The following is a 24,191-nucleotide window of genomic DNA, read 5'->3' on the forward strand; positions in this document are numbered from 1 at the left end:
ATTATAAATTGAAATAAAATTATCAAAAACTTGACTTGAAGGAATTGATTGAAAAATTAAAAAAAATCTAAATAAATAAAATATAAACAAAATAAATTATTTCTAAATATATAAATAAAAATAAAATTAGAAATAAACTTGAATCGGAAAAATTTATTAAAAATTTTTAAAAAATAAACAAAATAGATAAAATATAAGTAAAGATAGAATTTTTAAACAAAGTTGATTGGGAAAAATAGATTGCAAGAGATATGAGAAATTTAAAGAAGTTAAATAAATAAAATGTATAAAAAATAAAATAAATAAAGAAAAATAAAATTATAAAAAATGCTTGACTAAATGAAATTGATAAACTCAATTAAATTTACTTAAAGTTGTAAAAAAAGTGTCGTGAATATTATATATTCCCTTTTAAGACGTTCAATAAATAACTTTAGTACGTCATTTGAAAGAAAAAATATAATCTACAACGAATTACAGTTTTAAGTCTAAATTATACAGTAATTAGAAAATAATATTCCGTTAGGTAATTAGCATAATTTTGATGGTCCAAAATTGCTTTTAATTTACTTTCAATAAAAGTCTGCATACTGGTGTGTAATAAAAAAAATAAGGAATTTATACGACCTTCGAAGAGTTGATAATTTCTTTTACTCCTTAAAATCTTCTTTTTTTAATATTTATTCTTTGAAATTAAAATTTTTTGGCCATAAAAACTTTAAATGTATTAAATGTATAAAATAAATAAATTAAAAGCAAGGAATTTTTTTCAAAAATTGAATTAGTGAATTACTGAAATTAAACTCTGAGCGTCAGTAAAATCTGACTGATTTTCAGTAAATTTAGTCTCACGATTTCAAGTAGTTGAAATTAATTGTCCGATTGAAAATGAGGTGAAAATTTTAGTTTATTTTTTAATCTTCGAAATGGTAAAAGTAAAAAAGGAATTTAAAAATATTCAGATGTTTCTAATATTGACATTCAAAGCTATTTCACAAATTGAAATCTTGAAAGCAATAAATCAGTGAAAATTATTCGAAGTGATATAGTTATTTATTACTATGATTTTTACTAGGAAAGTTCGACAAACAATCAGAGGAAAGGTCACTTCAATTTCATTATTTCATTTTTGAAGAAACAAATTAAATTTTTAATTCGTTCATATTAATTTGCTTATTTTTGTTATTTACAAAATAAATTTTACTTCTATCGATGGAAAAATAAGGAAAAAATTTATTATTTCAAATATAGTAAAATTAACCACGGAAATAGTAAAAATTACTTTTAAAAATGTTCAATGATTTCACGCAGGTTTTACTTTATAAGTAGTAAAAATCAGGTTTTTTATTATTGTAGTTATTATAATTATTTAATTATATAAATTTTGTTTATTTAATTAATTAATTTACTCACTGGTACAAAAATTCAGTCCATTCTCTTCTTGATTATGAGAAAAAATTTCCCCGCCATCTGTTGGATAGTTACAAAAAATATTGTCGCGAAATTCAAATTCAATGAAAACAATACAACATAAAGAGTTCGAAAATACACGAATTTTATAAAAAATATCAATAAATTGAATTTCTAACAGGTATTCATGAGACGACGATTAAATTTTTTAATATATTACTCATTATTTAATAATCAATAATTTCCATACATTTGTCAGACTCCTATAAAGAAACTATCAGGTGACTCGAAAAACTGGAAACAATTTTGCCGGTAGCGAAACCATTGATAAATCGTTTTGTAGACTTGTTTTAGCTATTTTGCATAAATACGATGGGCATTAATACAGTAAGTTACGCCTTGAGCGTCTCTTTATTATACTTATCGTGAGATATATCTTTATCGATTGTATATCAAAGAAATCATTCTCTTCCGGGGGGGTTAATGTTTATTCCTATCGATTACACACTGATCGCCGCTTAGAAATTAATTGCTGTTACATTGCAGAATTAACTTGAAAATTTAGGGGAAACTTATTATTTGTATTTTTTATTATTATTTAATAGTATTTTTAAAAATTTTTTTATATTTATTTATTATTGTTCATTATGACTATTATTTTATGTTTTTTTATTCTCTTTTATTCTTGTATGCTATTGCTCATTATTGCTTTTTTTAATATTATTTATTTACTATTTTTATATTTTTATTTTCTTGTTTATTATTGTTTATTTTTTGTATTTTTTATTATTAATTATTCTTTTTAATGTTATTCATTCTTATTTATAGTTGCTTATTATTAATATTACTAGCAAAAGTTACGCGCGCCGATACGTGATATTCAATTTCTTATTGTTATGCAAATTACAAAATTCTTTATTTTCAAATATAAATTTTTAAATAATTACAGAATCAAAATTTTAAACATTCACTTATTAAATACAAAATTAATTATTAGTGTTTATATTTTCAAAAATTTTAATATAATTCTTCGCAAGAATTAAATTATTTTTATATAAATAATATTCTTCGGAAGAATTCAATTATTTTTATGAATAGTAAAATTTTTTCGTAAAAATTCAATTATTTTTAACAAAATTTTATTAAAATTGCACAAAAGAATTCAATTATTTTATCAAATTTTAATAAATCCTTCAAAACAATTAAATTATTTTTATAAATAGTCAAACTTTTTGCAGGAATTCAATTATTTTCAAAACAATTTTAATTGAATTCCTCGGACAAATTCAAATATTTTTAAATATTTACATAAAATTCAATTATTTCCTAAAATTTAAAAAAATTTTTGAAAATAAATTCAACTTTTTTTATAAATACTTAAATTCTGTGAGGGAATTAAATTATTTTTAATCCAATTTAAATAAAATGACACGAAAGAATTACATTATAGGTACTCAAAATTTTTTATAAAATTTAATTTAATTTTTAAAAAATAATAAAATTCTTTACAGGAATTCAATTATTTTTAAAAAATAATAGAATTCTTTACAGAAATTCAATTATTTTCAAAAAATAATAAAATGCTTTACAAAAATTCAATTACTTTTAAAAAAATAATAAAATTCTTTACAGAAATTCAATTATTTCCAAAAAATAATAAAATTCTTTCGAGAAATTCAATTAGTTTCGAAAAATAATAAAATTCTCTACAGAAATTCAATTATTTTTAAAAAAATAATAAAATTCTTTACAGAAAGTTAATTATTTCCAAAAAATAATAAAATTCTTTCGAGAAATTCAATTATTTTCGAAACAACTTTAATTGAATTTCTGGAAAGAATATAATAATTTTTTTTTAAATAGTTTATAAAATTCTTCAAAACAATTCAATTATTTTTATAAATAGTAAAATTCTTTGCAAAAATTAAATTATTTTTATAAATAATAAAATTCTTCTCAGGAATTCCATTATTTTTAATACAATTTAAATAAAATCGTTTTTTATAAAATTCAATAGCTTTTAAAATTTTCAATTAAAATTATTAAAAAAACTCCATCATTTAAAAAAATTAAAAGAAATACTTTCACATTTAATTAAAATTTTTAAAAATTTTAATAATTATTTTAATAAAGTATTTTTCTAAATAATAAAACCGGAATACAACGATTTTTAATCTATATATATATATATATATATATATATATATATATATATATTTTATTCTTGTTTATTTTTTTCTATTATTGTTTTATCTACTTATTCTTTTTTATTCTTGTGTATTATTGTTTATTTCATTTATTATTTTTTCTTATTGTTTATTATTTCGTGACAGGGGGAGGGGGGGGGGGGTCGAAAATCTCCAAAAATTGCGTGACGTCATTTGTGAACGCTCCCTTATTATTTTTTACACTTTTTATTTTTTTGTTTTGGTTCATTTTTGTTTATTACATTCATTACTTTTTGTTATTGTTTATTATTTTTACTCTTTTTATTTTCTTTTATTTTTGTTCATTATTGTTAATTATTTTTTATTATTGTTAAATTTTCTTATTCTTCTTTATTATTGTTTATTAATATTTTTTACAACTTTTTATTATTATTCATTATTTTTTAATATTTCTTATTATTTTGTATTATTATTGTTTTTATTTTCTTATCTAATTAACAATTTTCCATGAAATTATTTATTTTAATTGCATTTTTATTTAGAGCATTTAGAGAAATTAAAATCCCTGTATCTCGTATTTTGATCAAGTGGGATTGATGTGTACAAAAAGATAAGATAAGACAGTGTTAATTTTCTTTTTTTTTTAATGAAATTTTTCACAGCAGCATCAGAATTGTCATGTGGCGTTGAACTTGATCACGATCGCAATCGTTCACTACGGGGGTAAAAGTGACCCACTTACGCACATCACGTCTCTTTCAACAATATCAAAGCAACTTACTTGTTTTACACCAAAAAAATTATTATTTTTCTTAAATAATTCACTCGAGAAACTAATTTTAAAATTAACAACTTATTGAATAGAAATTTATTTACTTTTTCTGCAGATATCAAATTGAGACAAAAAACGAATCAAAAATGTTGCGAAGCAACACTTTTGATTCGTTTTTTGTCTCAATTTGATATCTATAGAATCACAATTCGAAATGACTTGAAGTTAATTGATCAAAAGTGAATTGTATTCAATTAATTAACTAATTTTAACTTAATGGAAATTGTACAAAAATATTCGCATCAATTAACTAATTTCAAGAAATTAAACAAAAATTCACGCAGCTAAATAAAACAAATTCAACAGCAACAAGAAAAAAAGGAGGAAAGGAAAATTTCTAAAAAGTGAATTAATTTATAATTCCAAGGGAACTTTCGATAGAAGTCAATCACTCTTGATATACAGACGTGATCGCGTGGTCATTAAAAGTAATTCATCGATTCTCGATTCACCTAGAGTCTCTAGAGAGCAGGAGAAAATACAAGCGTCTAGCCCGCATGTAGGTATACACAACATCACATCTCCCTTTTCACTTGGCAAAGACATTCGAGTCACTCGCAAAGTGTTTTTAAAGACGTTCCTGTTAATTATTCACTTTATAGTGAATAATTTATTTTGTCTTCTTTTATAGAGCACACTATAAATCTCTACATCTTGTTTATATTATATTAAATACTCCTTTCATCGTGACAATCAATCTCAAGCTCATTTCTCTCATTAAAAAAAAAAAAAAATAAAATAAAAATAAAGAAAAGATTTCTTATCAATTTTCATCAAATTTAATTTTTCATCTAATTGAAGAGAGGACAATCTTCATTTTATTTAATAATTACAGATTCAAAACAAATTATTCAAACAGATAACTAGAAAATTTTTCATTCATATTATAGTAGTCATCATCAATGATTTTAATTAGCAAGACTATTAACTTCTTTATTTTATAGTTTAATCGTAAAATTTCCATCCCATTCCTTCAGAGTGATTTACGAGGCAATTAACGAGATGTCAAAAAGCATGTTTTACAAATTTAGTTGTCAGAATTTGTTTCATGTGACACAATAACTAAACCAGTATGGCTTATCAATTAATTAATTGATTCATTTATATCTCGAGTTTATTATTTTTCATAAAATTTGTGAAAAGAATTATACTGATGGTACAATTTTTTTTGTTTTTGTTATTTTTAATATTACAATTAATATTATTACAATTATTACAATTAATATTATTATTATTATTATTATCATTTTTATTACTATTGTTGTTTGATAGTAGGTATATTTATTTATCCATTTATTGTATTTTATTTATATTTATAATTATTTTATTACATTCTATTTTATATTTTCTATTTTCTATTTTCCTTTTATTATAATTATAATTTATTTATTATTGTAATTTATAGAATTATTCTTTTCACAACTGAAACAAAACATTTTTCCAGCACTACCATAATTCATGTTCCCCTTCGCTTTATTCCGCTTGTGAGAGAACTTTCATGACATCTAGGCGGCGATTTCATGAAATTTATTGGCGCGAAATTCAAAAAAGGAAACTTTTTATTATTAATATATTAATTTTAATAATATATAATTAATATTAATTTAATAATTATTCATTTACATTAATTAATACTGCCTTAAATAATGTGCACTAAAGCTCGCGTGAAGTTTCTACTTATGCTGTCAATAAATATTTAACAGTAATGTCTATTAACTTTTCTAATCTTTTTTAAAACAAAATTAAATTTAATTTCTTTTCAAGTATTTCTTTAAGATAAATTTAAAAACAGAAAGTTGCGCATTCAGTTTGCATATATTCAAAGTGACTATTTGTACAAAAACTTAATAAAAACGGGTGCATGTATAATCACGAGAAATATTTTAAATATTTTTCCAAAAGAAGAAAATTTTTTACAAAAATTCTGATTATAAAATACAAATTATGCCAATTCTTTCAGTTATTTAAAGAAAATAGAATTTTGTTAAAAATCGTGATTAAAAAATAGAAATTTTATAAATTGTTTAACTCTTTTAAAAAAATACTTAAGATTTCGTTCAGAATTTCTGATGAAAATATAGAAATCGTGTATTTTCTTTTAATTATTTCTACAAAAAATTATAATTTCATTAAAAATCGTGATTAGCAAATAGAAATCAGGAAATTTTTTTTTCTCCTTTTTTTCAAAAGAAACTTAAAATTTGGTAAAAATAATATAATTCGTGAAATTTTTTTTTTATTAAAAAATAATTTTCGAATTTAGTTGCAAATTGTAATTGAGAAATATGAATGGTGCAAATTATTCCACTTTTTCCGAAAAGAAACAGAATTTTGTTGAAAAATTGTAATTAGAAATATGAATTCTGCAAAATTTTTTCTTTTTTTTTTTTTTAAAGAAACTCATACTTTCTTTTTAGAAGAAAATTAAATAAACCTTCATAATTTCGATTTGTGAAACAAATAAGTTTTTTAAAGAAAAAAAAAATGAAAAAAATTTGCATGATTTCCATTTGTCAACTACAATTTTTCTTTTTTGAAAAAAAAGGAAAAAACTTTGCATAATTTCTCTTTCTCAATGACAACTTCTTAACAATATTCCAAGCTTTCTTTAAATTTTTGAATTTCTATTTTACGAGTGTTTATTATTTGTACCTCATTTATTTATTTATTTATAAATCAAGATCCGCAGACTTGAAACTTAAAATGACAACGAAATTTAAAACTTTAAATTTCTCGCCTAAAGTTCACCAAATTGACGCCTAGATGGCATGAAAATTCTCTCATAAACAAAATGAAACGAATAGAAATTGTCATTTAATTTTATTCCTATGAAATTTAAAAATTTGTAATTCAAATTTTTATTGAAAACACTAAACAAAATCAAATTTTGGAAAATTTACAAATAATTGCAGAAATTCAATTATTTTCAAGAATGATAAAATTCTTCTCATAAAATTCAATTATCTTTCAAATTTAAAAAAAATTCTCGTCAAAATCCCAATTATCTTTATAAATAACAAAATTCTTCTCCAAAGTTCAATTATTTTCAAATTAATTTAAAATTCCCAAAAATAGTATGCAAACATTTAATTATTTTCATAAATAATAAAAATTTCTCAGGAATTCAATTATTTACAAATTTTTTATAAATTCCCTCGCAATAATTCAATTATTTTTATAAATAATAAAATTTTTTCAATTATTTTTATAAAAAATAATTAAAAATTGTAGAAAACAATAATTGATTTGAAATGATAAATATAATTTTGAAAAAGTTACTGTAATAATATTCTTATAATATAAAACAATGATCTTATCACTCGGTCATTTTTAATTTTTTATAAAACATTCTTATAATTTATTGAATTTAAAAAGATTTGCATTTGAATGTTTTGAAAAATTTTAATTCCTACGGAAAAATAATATTTAATTATTTATTTAAAAAAAATTTATTGATGTTTTCGAATAATTTTACAATTAAAGAAATTCGTAAATAACAGAAAATTTTTTTGAGTAAAATTGTTTCCTTTATTTTCTAAAAATTTAAAAAGTTTCAATTTCATTTTCAATTAAAATTTGTAATTGATAAATAGAATAGAATAAGTGATGTTTCTTTGCCAAAAGAAAAAGAATGAATTTCTGAACAATATTGTTATTGAGAAATATAATTTGGCACAAAATATTTCCTATTTCTTAATTATAATTTTTTAACAATTAACAATTTTCTATTTTTTATAAATAAAAAGGAGAATAGTTTTCATAATAATTTAGATCAGTCAAACAAAATTTGTTATAGAAAGAAGCATATAACAAACAAAATGGGTAGGTATATTTTTTATTTGTTAATTATAATTTTTTTTTTATTTTCTAATTTCAAATATTGTTTTATTATAAATCATGAAAAAATAGCTGCATTTTTTCGATCTGTCAAACAATATTTTTTAAAGGAAAAAAAAACAAAAGCATACACAAAAACTAACTTCAAAGTGTAGACAGACAGAATGTAAGAATGAAATACGAAGATTATTATAGTTAATTATTTATTATTATTATTTATATTATTTATTATTATATTATTACAGTTATTGTCATAGAATGGAAAAAAAAATCTATTTCACACTGTAGTATAAAAGAAAATTTGTTAATTAAAAAAAGTAATGAATTTGACCATGTAATAAATTATACAAAATTGCCGCAGCAAGTCCTTTAAATAGGATCGTTATTATGTTGCTTAATAAGCATATCAGAAATCACTTAACTCCCTATTTCAAAGCATTCAATCGGTCAAAGTGATAACCACTGGAAATATAGCTCTAGGTAGAAATTTCACGCAAGTTAAAAGACCGGTTTATGAATTTTGTCCTCATTTATAAATAGTTAATAATATTCGAGTTCATAGAGGCACGAATGATAATTTCATATTTTTAGCGCACATTACCTAATTAATAAAACCACTATTATACTAAATATTTTTAAAGTTTTATATACACAGATACTATATACATATATTTATATAAGTAAATAAATAAATAAAGATTTATGTATGTACAATAATAAAATATAAAATTACATACAATTATATAATAATTACATAAAATTATGTAAATTAAAGTGTCGTATAATTAATTTTTTTTAAAAACAACCTAAAGAGAATCATTAATGAAGATAATGAACTTTTCTAACAAACTCGTAAGAAACTTAAAGGATAAGAATTAGCATTTGAAGATTGCAGTTTACACTTATCAGATTTATTCGGGTTTGGAGGCGTGTGAACAAATCGAGAACTGATCTACTTAACGGTTTTAAACATTTTTGTCTTCCTTCTGTTTTTTCTTGCTTCCATTCCTTTTTTTTTTCTTTTTTTGTTGAAGAAAAAACGTGATCGGATCGAAATGCGGAACCGAGTAATAGATTCTGTGAGATTTTCGCTAAAAACCATTAAAAAGTCCTCTTAATGTGAAGCATACAACGGCACTAAATTGACTGTAAATTTCAATTCATCCTTTTTTTATCTCCTGACACTATACAATTGTTACGAAATTTCCTACATAAAAACCTTTAAGAAACGGTCTTTTAAACGGATGAAAAAGAAAAGAATGGCTAATCTGTTTGATAATCGAGAAAATTGATAAAAAAGAAAAAAAAGATTTATAAAGAGTATTGAGATAGTTTTTAAAAGCATTAAAAAAAATTATGTGAATTATTTATTATTGAATTTAAATTAATTATTTGTTACTTAATTTGAATTATTTGCAAATATTGTTAAATAAAGAAGTGAATTGATAGAGAAATGCTAAAAGCAATTATTTAATTAAACAATTTCACTGAAATTAAGAAATTAATTTTAGAAATTTAATAATTAAAAGACAAAAATTAAAGAAAAATAAAAATTCCTTATTGATAAAATCAACACAATGCAGAATTATTAATAAAAAAAAAGATTAAAATACCAAACTAATAAAATCAATAAATCCAAAAATAAATAGTTCAAAGTATTCATTTCTGCTAATAAATCAATAATGATAAATTAAGAAATTGACGATCTGATATATTTTAATCAATAAAATCAAAAGAAAGCGAGAGGTCGAATGTGCAAGAAAATTATGAATAGATTAAAAGAAGCGTCAAGTCATTGTGCGATCGATAATTATGACTGACTTTCTCTTATCAGAGAAAATCATGATTAGAATAAATATACACACATCTTTGTATATAAAGGAGAGGCTTGTCTCTTCAATCACGTAATTAGATTTGCGACGGGTTGCGATATATCGCGCATATAATGGTAATTGACAAAGAATCGATTAATTACGAGAAACTAATCACTTTGATTCGTGATTTTTCAATTTAAAAATCAGAATTGCATCTTGTCGTGCATTGACATAAACGAGAGCAATTTTTTTTTTCTATCGCAATTACTGGCGATTTTTTTATATAAATAAAAAACAAGGATAATTACAAATTTTCCAAATTTGATAAAATTAAAGAAATTAAAACAATTAAAAATATACAAACAAAAAAGAATTTCTCAAATTTAAAAAATACCAACATAAAAAAATGAAAAAAAATGATTAATAATTGACAAAAAAAATTCAGCGTGAAAAAATAAATAAAAGAAAATAAAAAAATTAAAAATTATTAAATAATAATTGCAAATTTTTTAAATTTAAAAAATACCAACTTAAAAAAAATCTTTTCTAAAAATAGAGAAGAAAATGATTAATGATAAAAAATCGAGCATAAAAAAATAAGTAAATAAATTTATAAACCATTTTCGGACCAATTGCTGATAAAAAAAAATTCTTCTTTAAATCGATTATTTTTAATAATTTTCGAAAAAGTTCTTTGACAATTTTCAAATGCATTTGTTTACAATATTCAATTATTCTCATCAATAATACAATAAATTCTTTAAAGGATTTCAATTATTTAAAAAAAAAATTAATAAAAATTCGTTGCAAGAATTGAACTATTTTCATAAATAATCAAATTCTTCACAGGACTTCAATTTTACTTTTAAAAAATTGTGATAAAAATTCTTTACAAGAATTCAAATATTTTCCTAAATGATAAAATTCTTCACAGGATTTCAATTATTATTTTTAATAATAGGAGTTTTAAGTAAATTCTTCAAAAAATATAATTATTTTCGAAAATATTTAAAATTTAATTATTTTTTAAAATTTATGTTATAATGCTTTTAATATTCAATTATTATGTAAAATTTTAACTGAAATTTATTTTTAAATCAATTTTTCCTGGAAAATTCTACGAGAATTCAATTATTTAAATAAAAAAATAAATAATTTATCTAATAATTGAATGTTTCTTTATATAAAATTCAATTTTCACAAAGAAGTTTATCAACAATTTTTCGACGAATTTTAATAAAATTTTTAAGAATAATTACGTCATTTTTCGAGAAATTTGATTGAAATTGTAAAATAATTGAAATTCTGCGATGAAATTTACACTTTTATTATTTGTGAAAATAATTGAATCCCTAAGAAGAATTTTATTATTTTTGAACAATATTTAATTTTTGCAAAGAATATCGTTACTTTTAAAAATAATTTAAATTCTATAAATAATTAATTTTTACTTAACTTTTCCTAGAATTAAATTCTTTTTTGTGTTTTTAACTAAAATTCTGCTGTAGATGCATTATTTTTAATAATTTTCGAAAAAGTTCTTTGAGAATTTTCAAATTCATTTGTTTGCAATTCAATTTTACAAAATTTCAATTACTCGTAAATTCTTCAATTAAATATATATTAGAAAATAAAAACTATTCAAATAATTAAAAAAAAAATTAATTCCACAGAATTGTTAGTTAAAAATATGAAAAATTCAAATTTTCAAAGATTTTAATTTGAAACCTTTTCAAAATTCATATTTTCAAAGATTTTAATTTGAAACCCTTACAAAATTCAATTATTTTCAGAAATTTACGCTTTGCTTTTAATATTCAATTTTAATCTAAAATTTAACTGAATTTATCTGAAATACATTTTTAAATCAATTTATATTAGAAAATTCTACTAGAATTCAATTATTTAAATACAAAAATAAATCATTAATTGAATTCTTTTGACGAATTTTAATAAATTTTTTAAGAATAATTATTTTTTTTGAGGAATTTAATTAAAATTGTATTAAAAAATAATTGAAATTTATTTTGCAATGAGTTTTATTATTCATCATAAAAATAATTGAATTCCTAAAAAGAATTTTATTATTTACAAAAATATAATTGAATCTCTGTAAAAATTTTATTATTTATGAAAATAATTGAATGATTGCGAAGAAATTTATAAAAAAAATTAGTAAATAATTGAATTCCTGTAAAATTTTTATTATTTTATATGAAAATAAATAATTTTTCGCCCAGAATTTTATTACTTTTGAAAATAATTCAATTTTTGCAATGATTTGTAATTTCTCTAAAAATTCTCCAAATTATATCGTATACAATTTACGAACTTTTTGTCTTTTCTCAATCAAATTACGGACTTTATGGAACTTTTTTTTTAAAACCGACTTTTACGGACTTCAAGCAAATTTACGGACCTAGTTCTAGCCCTAAGAGAGAGAAAAAATTAATTATAATTGACACAAAATCGTGCATTTTAAAAATAAATAAAATTTAAAAATTAAAATGAAAATTGCGATGAAAAGTTATTACAAATTTAAAAAATTGTTTAAATAACAATTTACAACCAATAACAAAAATAATTGATAATAAATTATCACCAAATTTAGCATAAAAAATGAGTAGAATAAAAGTAAAAAAAATATTAAAAATGAGTAAATAAAAGAAAAAGAAAATGAAAAATAAAAATAAAAATTACAAGTCAAAATTAAACTTTCTACAATAAGCGTGATAAAAATGATATCCCCCTTGATGAATAATAATAACGCACGAGAGATCAATTTTCTTCTAAAACGATCTTTATCTGACGGAAAATATTTATTTTGCTATTGCTCTCATCGTGAATAATTGCGTAGGTTACAGAGAAAACATCTTATTAGAAAACAATGGATCTATCTATAGATCGAAATTCAGATTTAATCAATTCATCGAGTATGAGTGTGTGCGTGTAGGTTATACTACCTATGCAGAGTTATAATTTCATCATTTCAGAGGCAGGGATGTATTTCAAAACTTTCTCTTTAGAGGATGGAGTTACCTAGCGAATTAAATTTGTTTTTATTAAAAAGGAGGCGAAACCTAGAAAGTTTTGCGATGGGTCCTCTCTCATGGTGATATCAAATGTAACCCTGTCCATTGATCTTTCCAAGTTAACGATATATGTACGCGATACTTGATTAATTTCCCCTTTGGATTGGCTAATTTAATATTTCCCGGAAATTAGCCGTTCACAGTTCATTTCATTTTCATATCGAATAGAGTGACTCATATATGCTCGGATCAGAGTTTTAGCGTCAGGATTAATATAATCTCTAACTTATAAATTTATATTAATAATAAATAATAATACGAAGGTAGATCAGTGAGAATCAGCCAAATAGAACAATATTCGAGGAGAATATTATGTACTGGGAAAAAAATTTATTTCATTCAATTAATTCAAATTGTTTTTGAAAAATATTTACTTTTGTTCAGCTAATTTTTATTTGGATCTAAAAAAGTATATTTTATTCAAATAACATAAATTATATTGATTTGAAATAAATAAATAAATAAAATAAGAATAATAAATAAATAATTCAATAAATTAATTTTTAATTTAATAATCAAAATTTTAAAAATTCACTTTTTAAGTATAAAATTAATTATTATTACTGTTCATATTATCAAATTTTTTTTTTTTTTCACGAAAGAATTCAATTATTTTCTAAAATTTTAATAAATCCTTCTAAACAATTCAATTATTTTTTTAAATAGTAAAATCTTTACAAAATTCAATGATTTTCAAAACAATTTTAATTGAATTTCTCGGATGTATTCAAATATTTTTAAATATTTCCATAAATTTCAGTTATGTTCTAAAATTTTAATAATTCTTCAAAACAATTCAACTATTTTTATAAATACAAAAATTATGTGCAGGAATTAAATTATTTTTAATAAAATTTAAATAAAATTACATGAAAGAATTTAATTATTTTCAAAAATTTCCATAAAATACAATTTCAACAAGAATTTAAAATTCTCTAATAATAATTTTTTAATTATTCTCAAAATATTTTTTAAAAATTCTATATCAAAGTCAAATTACTTTCAATGCAATTTTGAAATATATTCGTCAAAAAAATTGAAAGAATTCAATAATTTTCAAAAAATAATAAAATTCTTGTGATGAATTCAATTATTTTGAATTATAATTAATTTTAATAAAACTCTTTAAAGAAATTCCATTATTTTCGAAACAACTTTAATTGAATTTCTCGAAAAAATTTCATTATTTTCAAATATTTCTATAAAATTTTTCAAAACAATTTAATTATTTCTTAAAATTTTAATAAATTCTTCGAAACATTTTAATTATTTTTATAAATAGTAAAATTCTTCGCAATAATTTAATTATTTGTATAAATAGTAAAATCCTTTGCAGAAATTCAATTTTTTTCAAAATAATTTTAATAGAATTCCTCGAAAGAATTTAAATTTTTAAATATTAACATAAAATTCATTTATTTTCTAAAATTTTAATAAATTCTTCCAGAACAATTCAATTATTTTTATGAATAGTAAAATACTTTGAAGGAATTAAATTATCTTCAAAACAATTTTAATTAAATTTTTCGAATGAATTCAAATGTTTTTAAATATTTTCATAAATTTCAATTATTTCCTAAAATTTTAATAAAAATCTTCGAAACAATTCAACTATTTTTATAAATAGTTAAATTCTTCGCAAGAATTCAATTATTTTCAATTCACTTTTAATAAAATTCTTCTACATAATATTCAATTACTTTCAAAATTTTCAATTAAAAATATTAAAGAAACTCCATAAATTAAAAAAAAATTCAAAGAAATTCTTCAAAAGAATTTAATTGGGATTTTTCAAAATTTTAATAAAATTCTTCGCGAGGATTCAGTTATTTTCCTAAATAATAAAATTTTTTGAAGGAATTCTATTATCATCAAATTTTTTGATAAAATTCTTTGCAGAAATTCGATGATTTTCAATACATTAATTTTAAAATTGAAAATATTTGAAAAGAAAAATTATAAAAAAGTTAAGAAACAAAAAAGGAAACAACAACTAACTTCAAAGTGCGAACAGATTACCGGAACATGTCCTTTATTATTAATAATTAATTAATGTTATAATTATTTTTATTTTATAATTATTTCAAAATTGTAATGACAAATAGAAATCATCAGAATTTTTTTTCACTTCATTTCATTAAAAGACTAAAATTTTGTTAAATATTATGCTTTGTCAAATTGAAATTATGCAGATTTTTGTTCTTTACTTCTAAACAAAATTAGAAAATTGTTAAACAATTGTGATGAAGAAATAAAAAATTTATTTATGATTTTATATTATAAGAATATTGTTACTGTAACTTCATCAAAATTATTTTAATCATTTTAATTCAATTATTATTTTCTAGAATTTCAAATTATTTTTTATGAAAATAATAATTGAATTCCTTAACAAAATTTTACTAATTTATGAAAATAATTGAATTCCTGTGAAATGTTTATTATTTATGAAAATAATTAAATGTTTGCATTCAATTTTATTAACATTTTTTAAAAATAATGGAATTCTTTTTGAGAAATTTTATTAAAATAGTAGATTTTGAAATTGATTGAAATTAGAAAATTTTTTGAAAATAATTGAAATTAGGACAAGAATTTTTTTTGACATTTATAAAAATAATTGAACTTTGGAGAAGAATTTTGTTATTCATAAAGATAATTGAGATTTTTACGAGAATTTTTTTCAAATTTTGAACATAGTTGAATTTTATAAGAAGAATTTTATTTTTTTTTTTCATTGAAAATAATTGAATCTCTGCAATTATTTGTAATTTCTCCAAAATTGAATTTTTTTTAGTTTTCAACAAAAATTTTAATTAGAAAATTTTTAAATTCTATTATTTTTAAAATTGCTAATTTTATTAAAAAAAGGTAGTAAGAAATTGTTGCTAGTATTTATTAAAATCAAATTTATAGAATATTTATTACATTGTTACATAATAACTACTTTTTAATTTTTGATTCAAAAAAAGACTTTCCTTTTCAAAAACAGAAAAAAAATTTGTCGGAAATGACTATATTTCATATTATAATTACGATTATTATTTGTAATATTTCTCTTTATTTCTATATTAAAAAAATTATATTGCAATGTAGTAGGTATTATTATTTGATTATGAATACGATTAATATAAAACTGTCAGTGAAAGTGTGTAAATTATAGGAAGTTGCCTCACGTTTTGAGGACAGTGGATTATAACTATAGATGCAACAAATTTCGAAGAAAGCTGCAAAAGTTTATTAATATTTCCCCCACCTCCCATTCTCAAAAGCACTTGATAATTACACTTCAATCTCTCTTCTCACTATTCACTTGTCACGCAATTTTCAGGGATTTTCAGGACAAAAAACTACTACTTTTAAATTTTTCTTAAAATTTCTTTAAATATTTTTTTCGTTCCAATTCAATTTCAGTATATAACTAAAATTCTAATAAAAATAAAAAATATCAATAAACTAATTATAGAAAATAAACAAAATTACAAAATATTCGAAAATACAGTTAAAATAAATTCTGTGTCATTTTTTCTATTCACTTTTCAAATTGCTGCAACCCCTCCCTCCTTACAACCTTTTTAAATATGGTCTATACCTGATAAATAATGATATTTTTCTTCCCGCAAAACTTTTCCACGTTATTCGATAAATTCTTTTCATCTATTATATAGAAAGAATGTTAAGTTTTCTTTTATATATAAATATAAATGTATAAAATTCTGAAGAAGAGAATGTATTGAACAAGTTCTTGAAGTGGATAATTATATTGATATGGGGGAATGAGGTAAGCAATTATTTTACTTAAATGGTTTAAATATTTGCTGCTAAACGGTGCTTAGCTTGCTTCAAGTTATTAGCATCTTAATCTCTATAATATTGCGGTCTGCGAGCTCCCGTCAGTCTATTCTCCATTAGGAGAGTAAAGTGGGTTATGTTTCTTTTGTCTCCTCCTAGTCACCCACTTCTACACCTCTCTGCGTGATTCTAGCTCTCTGTAACGTGTAACGCATCATGCGTGTTTAGAATAGATAGGGAAGTTTAAAAAAAAAAGAAAAAGAAAGAAAGAAAGAGAAGAAGGAAAAAACCTACAATTTCAACTTCTATAAGGAGTTTTATAGCCTTCTATTTACAATTTCTATTGCGTACATCTATACACACGTTTGGAAAAAAAAAGTTTTACGATCCTTCGCTAAAATCAACACTGTTTACTAATTAGCAATCCTGATTCGTTAAATTAATTCTTACCGCTTTTACGAACACGAAAATTGATATTTTACTTTATTAAATGTTTTTTAATTGGAATTTTTTATTTATTTTAATTTTTCATTTGCTTAATAATTAATACTAGCAAAAATTCGCGCGCTTACGTGAGCGGCTACCTTTTTACTCACTTTTTTAAAAATAAAATTAGTAATGATTTAAAAATAATAGAACGTAAAAATTTGTAATTAAAATTTATTTTCATAAAAATAAAATAAGAATTGAAATACACTTTTAATATTATTATAACTATAATATCATCTATTCTGACACAGGGAATTCGGGCAAAAATTTAGGGTTTTTGATTAAAAGTACTGAAAAAAATTAAATTTTTAGAATTTAGAAGAAAATTCTGAATTTTTGTGTCTTTTTTGTTTTCCTCATAAACTATGAAATTACCATAAATTATAATACAAAACATTCAATTTTTTTAATTTCTGAAAATAATTTCTTTTTAAATAACTTAAATCTTGAACAACTATTATAAAATGACGTATAAATTATTAAATTTTAAAAGAGTTGCGTTTATAATTTTCATAAATAAGTAAACTTCAAATGGGCTTAATTGGAAATTTTATAAAATTTCAATTTTAAATGAATTTAATCAGAAATTTGAAAGAACTTAAAATTTTTGAAAAATTTTAATAATTCCAAATCTTCTAAAATTAGTTAAATTTATTATATTTAATTAATTATTAAAAATAACAGATTTATTGAAGAATTTTAGTTTAAAAACACTAAAAAAATTGAATTTTGAAAAAGTTAGAAATAATTGCAGAAATTTAATTACTTTTAAAAGTAATAAAATTCTTATCACAAAATTCAATTATGTTTAAAATTAAAAAAAAATCTCGTCAAAATTCCAATTATCTTTATACCTAAATAAAAAAATTCTTCTTCAAAATTTAATTATTTTCAAAAATTTTAATAAAATTCTTGTGTAAATTTCAATTTTAAAAAAAAAAATTTTCCGCATTTCAATAATTTTCAATATCTCTACTATTTTAATAAAACAAAAAAAATCAATTATTTGAAAAAAATTTAAAAAAAATTGTACGCAAACATTTAATTATTTTCATAAAAAATAAAAATTTCACAAAAATTCAATTATTTTCAAATATTCTAATAAAATTGTTCGAAAGAAATCAAATGTTTTAAAAACAATTTTAATTGAATTTTTTTGAAATAATTCAATTATTTTTGAAAATTTTAATAAAATCCTTCCCAAGAATTCAATTCTTTACATAAATAATTTTTCAAAAGAATTCAATTATTAAAGATAAATAACAAAATTATTGCCGAAATTTCAGTTATTTTGAGGCATTTTAATAAAATTCTTTGAAAAATTCAATTATTTTCATAAATAACAACAATATTTAGCACAAGAATTCAATTACTTTTGAAAAAAATAAATTTCTTCTTGGAAATTCAATTCTTTTTAAAAATTCTAATAAAATCTTTCGCAAAAATTCTATTATTTTCATAAATAATAAAATTATTTTTAGAAATTCAATTATTTTTAATAAAATTTAAGAAAATATCACACAGATATTTAATTATTGTAAAAAATTTTAATAGAATTCTTTGTAAAATTTAATTATTTTAAAAAACTTTTCGCAGTTCAATGATTTTCAATATTTACTATTTTTTTTAAATTTCTAAACAGAATTCAATTATTTAAAAATTTCTTTAAAATTCTTCGGAAGAATTAAATTATTCTTATAAATATTTAAATTCTTTCATAAACAATAAAAATTTCGCAGAAACTCATTGCAAAATAAATTTAAATTATTTTTGAATACAATTTTAATCGAATTCTTTGAAAAATGTAACTGTTCTTAAAAATTTTATTAAAACTCGTCAAAAGAATTCAAAAATTATTTATTTTTGTATTTAAATAATTAAATTCTCGTAGAATTTTCTAATAAAAATTGATTTAAAAATTAATTTTAGTTAAAATTTTAGATTATAATTGAATAAGAAAATAATTTTGAAGAAGTTACAGTTTAACAATATTTTTATAATATAAAATAATGATTTTATCTCTCGGTCATCTTCAATTATTAGAAAACATGAAGAAATCGATCACTCCGAGTCTTCATGTTTTATAACAATATTTTTAAAGTTGTTTAATTTCAAAAAGTTTGAATTTGAAATTTTTGAAAATCTTAATTCCTATCGAAGAATAATAATAATTAAATATTTCTTTGAAAAAGAAGTTATTGATACTTTTGAATAATTTTACAATTAAATAAATTCGTAAATAAATGTAACAGAACATTTGTTTGAGTACAATTTTTTCATTTATTTTTAAAAAATTAAAAAATTTCCAAGTAATTGACAAATAGTCAATTAATTGTAATTAAGAATTATTGGTGCTACTTGAAAATATTTTGGTATTTAAAAAAATTAATAAAAAATATTCTTTTTTCATTCATTCATTTTCGAGAAATTTTGAAGTACAAAAATATTCCTTTTTTTGAAATATGAAAAAATAAAAAATTTGTTAACAAACACAAGAGTAGCACTATGCAGACAAATTGAATTATTCCTTGAGGTCATTGTTTTCTAAAGTGGAGATATACCTAAATTGGATCACAATATAGCGGAAGTGTATAATAAAATAAAAAAAAACTTTCACTCTAATAGATTTTCATATTACGAAAGAATATACTTTCGCTAGCCGATCTAATATGTTTCCATGAAAATTGGACAGGTGGATCGAAAACATTATATATCCTCAGCGTCTAACCGTAAATTTTATAGCGCTAATCTCTGCGAATCGGAGGAAAAAAAATTTTATCCATAGCTAACTATTCGATTTCTTGCTCAATGATATATCGTCATTATCTTCCGTAAGGGGTATAATTTTCGAACAAAAAAAAAAGAATAGCTTTACGTCATTGATTACCTTTGGTCCTCTAAATCTCCAGATTGAATTAAACATTTTCAATTTACAAAAAATTATCGGTTACCAATTCCCATTAGATGAATAGAACAAAATAATTAAATAGTTTTTCTCTTTCAATAAATTTCTTAAATAAATTTCAAAAATTGCTAAATTACTAACAATTGCTACCAAGAAAAAAAAAAATTATCAAAAATTTCCCAAACAAACACTTACCAGTTCGAAAATGATAATTTCCAGATTTCAATCAGTCTTCCGTCATATTCCAATCGTCCACTATAATATTTATTTCCTCTTCAATATCAATTCACTCGAAAAAAATTTACAATCTAGTCACACTAAAAAAGAATGACATCCAAAAATAACAAATCCACTAAATACTAGAAAAGAAAACCAGAAAATTTTTCTTCTCGCACTTCTACTTTCGTTCTAAATTCAAATCAAATGACGACACTAATTCTCGGCATGGTTCACACTTTAGGTAAATTTTTCCAAACATTGAAAATCACACTCGTCCGTTAATTATTACAAGTAAAAGAAGATAATTTGCACTTTTTCGAGAATCTATGTGAGAAAAAATTATTTTTTTCAAATTCTCAGATTAATTTCTCTCCAGTGTTGCTTCATTTTTGCCCACACGAAAAGAAAAAAAAAGAAAGAGAGTGAGAAAAGAGGATGTGGCCTGTTAAGATGTTTGGGTATTGATATCAATCAGGCGACTCATGATCCAGTGTATTTTGAACTGATGCACGCACAACAGGTGGTTTCTTGACTCGAGTGTCTCTTTATATCTCAATTTCCAGCTTAAGTTCTCGTATCTCAATGTTCTTATCAGATTACAAGTTGGGAGTGTAATTCAAATTTGAATAATTAAGAATTATTTTTTTTTTTTAGGAAAACGAGCACTTGGGGTTAATTTAATGAATTGTTTTCCATTCGTTTTGAATTTGTTTTTTTTTAATACGAGCACGTTTTTTAAATTAGATTTTTGAATTACTTTTTTGGAACTACGATCACGTTTCTGAATCAGGTATTCTTTAATTACGAGCACGGTTTGAATTACTTTTTTTAAATTATGGTAACGTTTTGATTAGTTTTTTTGAATTACGAATTCTGCTACTGAAAAATTATGGTACTGCAAAATCATCTGTATTTGTTTTATTTCTACTAGAACTTGATTTCTAATCGATAAAGTAAAAACAAATTTTCTTGAATTCTCCTCCTTGGTAAAAAGTTTTCCTCCCTGCCCACGAAATCCTTCGATGAATTTGTCAAAAGATTTTTTAATTTAATTTTTCTTATTTCAATTTTTTTCTGAAAAATTCGCTACTTCTATTATTGCAAGCAATTGATTTCTTGATAGAGAAAAAATATTTCCTTTTCTAGAAATAAATTTGAGCCTTTAGGAAAAAAGTTGGTTCCTTTCGAAGGGAAAGAGGAACTTGAGACCTTTCGCAGAAAAACTTGAGTCCTTTTGTAGATAAATTAATAGCTTTCGAAAAGAAGTCGATATCTTTCGAAAAGAAATTGATCCCTTTAGCAGAAAAGTTGATTCCTTTCGAAAAGAAGTTGATCACTTTCAAAAGACAACTTTTGATCCTTTCCTACACAAGAAAAAATGGTATCTTTTTCTACAAAAATCTACGGAATCTATAGAAATTTAGAAAAAAAAATTATTGTTTTAGAAAAAATATTTCTCCTATGAGACAATTTTGTAAAAGAGATTCTCTTAGAGGAGGAGTTGGTCCCTTGATGGGAGAATTTGCCCGAACACTGGAAGTCGAATCAAGGACGTGAGATGACTTCTTAATATGAGAAATCCCCTCAGTGACATGAGAAGTTCTCCTCTCGTTGCCGGAAGTGTCCTCCTGAAAGTTATCCCACTGCTGAAGTGATGATTTGATGGGAGTCCTCTTTAGACTGGAGTTTCCTTGCTAGAAATTTCCCTCTTTGACGGAAGTCCTCTCTTGATAGCAGGTCCCTTGATATTAATATCAAGGTAAACTCTCTTCCTTGATAGAAATTCGATAAAAATTTTCTTGATAGAAAATTATCCCCTTTAATCGGAGTCCTCTCTTGATAGAAATTTTAATAGAAATTTCCTTGTTAAAAAATTACCCTCTTTAATCGGAGTCCTTTTTTGATGAAAGTTCCCTTGATAGCAAATTTTTTGATAAAAATCCCTTTGATGGAAATTTCCTTGATAGAAATTTACTTGAGAGAAGATTACATTGATGGTACCAACTTTGATGATAGCAACTTTGATGGTATCAACTTTGATGATAGCACCTTTAATGGTATCAACTTTGACGATAGCAACTTTGATGGTACCGATTTTGACGATAGCAACTTTGATGGTACCAACTTTGATGGTATCAACTTTGATGGTACTTTGACGATAACAATGGTAACAACTTTGATCCAACTTTGATGGTAGTCACGTCGTTGGTGCTTAACTTGTCGCAACTTTCCGTAATCACCTGAACGGTCGTCACCTGGATGAAAATCACCTAAATGCAAGTCACCCGGATGGAAATCACCAGAATTCACCGGTTGGAAATCATCAGCATTCACCTGACGTAAATCACCAGAATTCACTGGATGTAAATCACCAGAACGGTAGTCACCCGAATGGTAGTCGCCTTACTATGCAAAGACCTCTTGGCGATTAGCAAAAGTAATTAAAGATTGAAGGGAGCAGTGGTGGAGTGAGCTTTAATTGGCGAAAAGTTTCAGGGTGAATGTGAGTGGGCGAGAAAAGTTTCGGGTGGAACGTCCTGTGCGACGAGGTGAGGATTTTGAACTGCGGAGGACCCTCGAGTAAAACCGCGCCACGCTGCATTCGAGCGGACAAGACACACGTCGGAGTACGATGTGCTTCCTATATCTGATAGAGGTAAGAAGAGGGGGCCTCTTAGTAGTGGAGTGTACACTTCAGTCTGAGAGAAGAGAGAAATGAGAGAGAAAGAAGGGAGATAGCCTGTCCAAGTAGTTCCAGTACACCAGTACGGTCTCGACGACGAAGTGGGTCGGAGAACATTGGCGAGCTGGCGGGGCCGACGGCCTTCTGCTGCTGCTTGTGGATTTCTTTCTTTCGTTTTCTTTTTTTTTTCTTTCTCTTTCCTTATCTCTCTTGATGTGTGTGTTTCTCTTTCTTTCTAGTCCTGTCACTTGATTCCGTAGTTACGCTCTCGCCAGGGACCCATCCTTGATCCCTCGGAATCAGGGAATCAAGTTCGATCCTCTGGAGAACGATATCTTGGCTAATCCGCATCAAGAGACTCGTTTCACCGGAGCTTAGTGTCTCGTTGCACACATTTATTTTCAGCGAGCACCTCGCTAGGAGATCTATTTCGAAGCTTGAAAAACGGATCAGTTAAGTGATAGGGATCAAACTTCCGTTTAACTGAACAAGTTGTTTGCTTCTTTCTACACCTGCCAGATTCAGGATGTTTTTCGTGTCAACATTTTTTTAAGAGCGGTCAATTTTTTTTCTTTTTTGAAGATTTAGCTTTAAGGAAAATAATAATTTTAATTAAGAGGTGTTAGATGAAAAGAGGCAGGCAAAGAAAGGAAAGGAAGAAAAAGGAACGAAGAAAAGAAAGTTGGAGAGAAAGGAAGAAAAAGAGAGGGAGAAAAAAAGAAAAGGATGAAACAAAGAAGAAGAGAAAATAGAAAAGACAGAAAGAAGTAAACAAAGTAGAAAAGACAGAAAGTAGGAAAGAGGAAAAGAAAAAATAAACGGATTAAATTTGAAATAATATATACGTCCCTATTTGATTCGTATTTAGTTCACTACGATACTATTGAAATGCCATTTGGTGCCATAATTGTTGGACAATTTGTACCAATGTATGGTACAAATTGTCCAAC

The 24,191-nt window shown here is 22.8% G+C and overlaps 1 protein-coding gene across 3 annotated transcripts in view; it reads right to left on the minus strand.

The window, feature by feature from the left end:
• The window catches only part of LOC122500493 (serine proteinase stubble-like), a 136,235-nt gene extending 112,915 nt beyond the window's left edge, over window positions 1-23,320 (minus strand). For all 3 annotated transcript variants that reach the window (XR_006301484.1, XM_043609450.1, XM_043609448.1), the window contains exon 1: window positions 20,535-23,320. The gene's annotated coding sequence lies outside the window, so the exon portion shown is untranslated. The remainder of the gene's footprint in view (window positions 1-20,534) is intronic.
• Window positions 23,321-24,191: the final 871 nt, after the last annotated feature.

Source organism: Leptopilina heterotoma, unplaced genomic scaffold, assembly GCF_015476425.1.
Source record: "Leptopilina heterotoma isolate Lh14 unplaced genomic scaffold, ASM1547642v1 Lhet_187, whole genome shotgun sequence".
Lineage (NCBI taxonomy): Eukaryota > Metazoa > Arthropoda > Insecta > Hymenoptera > Figitidae > Leptopilina > Leptopilina heterotoma.